Source organism: Nansenia antarctica (genome assembly GCF_963989245.1).
Source record: "Nansenia antarctica genome assembly, chromosome: 1".
NCBI classification, from domain to species: Eukaryota; Metazoa; Chordata; class Actinopteri; order Argentiniformes; family Microstomatidae; genus Nansenia; species Nansenia antarctica.
In genome coordinates, this window is record NC_137674.1 from 108,792,421 (window position 1) to 108,794,920 (window position 2,500).

Genomic DNA, 2,500 nt, shown 5'->3' on the forward strand with positions numbered 1-2,500 from the left:
GTACCCCAAGAAAATTTACAATTTCACATTTAGCAGAAGCTTTTTTATCTAAAGCGACTTATAATAAGAGATTACAGGGACAGTCTCCCTGGAGTAACTTAGGGGCTAAGTGCCTTACTCAAGGACACACTAGAGGTGGTGTTCCCAAGTCTTAATCAAGGGCAGACTAGTGATAGTGTTCCCAAGCCTTACTCAAGTGCTACACTAGTGGTGGTGTTCCCAGGTCTTACTCAAGGACACACTAGTGGTGGTGTTCCCAGATCTTACTCAAGGGCACACTAGTGGTGGTGTTTCCAGCAGGTCTTACTCAAGGGCACACTAATGGTGGTGTTCCCTAGTCTTACTCAAGGGCACACTAGTGGTGGTGTTCCCAGGTCTTACTCAAGGACACACTAGTGGTGGTGTTCCCATGTCTTACTCAAGGACACACTAGTGGTGGTGTTCCCCAGGGCTTACTCAAGGACACACTAGTGGTGGTGTTCCCCAGGTGGGGATTTGAACTCATGACCTTCTCGATCGCCAGGCCACTAGACCACCACTATCCCTACATACTGCCAATAATCCTGTTGACTGATGGACAGATGATGCACTCACAGACAAATGGATTTATTGTAAGTCACATTGGATAAAAGGCGTCTGCTAAATGCCCCAAAAATGTAGATGTAATTTTTGGGTCCCTGTTTTTTGGAGTCCCTGTTTGGTTTGCCGTTCAGCGGACCTTATCTGATGAATATGAGAGAACCTGGAGCAGACATCAAAGAGACAGGATATTCTCTTCGCTGCTCCAAATGTCAAGAATGCATCCGCTTACAGGGACATTTTGAGAGATTATGTTTGGCTGCAAGTCTGAATTTCAGGTTTATCTGACAATAAAGTCTGAGTATCCTGCTTTCACCAGATCAGTTAACACTAGAACAGCCACGGGTGGGGTCATTAACACTAGAACAGCCACGGGTGGGGTCATTAACACTAGAACAGCCCCAGGTGGGGTCATTAACACTAGAACAGCCACTGGTGGGGTCATTAACACTAGAACAGCCACGGGTGGGGTCATTAACACTAGAACAGCCGCGGGTGGGGTCATTAACACTAGAACAGCCACGGGTGGGGTCATTTAACACTAGAACAGCCACGGGTGGGGTCATTAACACTAGAACAGCCACAGGTGGGGTCATTAACACCAGAACAGCCACGGGTGGGGTCATTAACACTAGAACAGCCATGGGTGGGGTCATTAACACTAGAACAGCCGTGGGTGGGATCATTAACACTAGAACAGCCATGGGTGGGGTCATTAACACTAGAACAGCCATGGGTGGGGTCATTAACACTAGAACAGCCGTGGGTGGGGTCATTAACACTAGAACAGCCACGGGTGGGGTCATTAACACAAGAACAGCCGTGGGTGGGATCATTAAAGTCAACCTGAGCCGTGAAACAATTTCCACTACAAAACTAACAATTATATAATATATATAGACCCTGGTTAGGATGGTGAGGCTAACAGTGGAATGAGACAAGATGCAACACGTCAAATGAACGGAGCGGAAACATGTAAGACACCCAACCAACCACACACACACACACACACACACACACACACACACATACACCCAGACACACACACAAACACACACACACACACACACACACACATACATACACACACACAGACAGACACAGACACACAGACACAGATATACACGCGTGCATGCACGCATGCACACAGACACACAGACACACAGACACACACCCCCAACGCACCACCCACACACAAACAGACACACACAGACACACACACACAGACACACCCAGACACACAGACACACACAAACCTAGACACACACACACCCACACACACACCCACACACACAGACACAGATAGGCACGCACACACGCATGCACGCAGACCCACAGACACAGATAGGCACGCACGCACACACAGACACACACAGACACACACACACCCAACGCACCACCCACACACAAACAGACACACACACACACACACACACACACACACACACACACACACCTTAGTACTGTCAGTGCTAACCTTTCACATAGATAGCAGTAGATTAGGTGGTCGGGTCGTCTCTGAGCTACTCTGAGAGACTCAGGAGGTTGGGGTGGAAGGGTGGAGAGAAGGGTGAGGTGTTCCCCAGCCTGGAGATGAGGGTTAGGGTTGGGGTTGGGGTTAGGGTTGGGGTTGGGGTTAGGGTTGGGGTGAAAGGGTGCAGTGTTCCCCAGCTTGGAGAGGAGGGTTAGGGTTGGGGTGAAAGGTGAAAGAGTTAGGTGGTTCCCCACCTTGGAGAGGAGGGTTAGAGGAGGGTCAGGGTCAGGGTCAGGGTTAGGGTACCTTGGACAGCGCCAGGTAAGGGAAGGTGTCCATGGTTAGGGTCAGGGGGTTAGGGTTAGGGGTCAGGTGTCAGGGGTCAGGGTTAGGGTACCTTGGACAGCGCCAGGTAAGGGAAGGTGTCCATGGTTAGGGTCAGGGGTT

The 2,500-nt window shown here is 50.0% G+C and overlaps 1 protein-coding gene across 1 annotated transcript in view; it reads right to left on the reverse strand.

The window, feature by feature from the left end:
• LOC308156358 (alkaline phosphatase-like) overlaps positions 1 to 2,500 on the reverse strand; it is a gene marked incomplete at both ends in the record, with an annotated part of 24,043 nt that overhangs the window by 12,720 nt on the left and 8,823 nt on the right. The window lies entirely within an intron of this gene.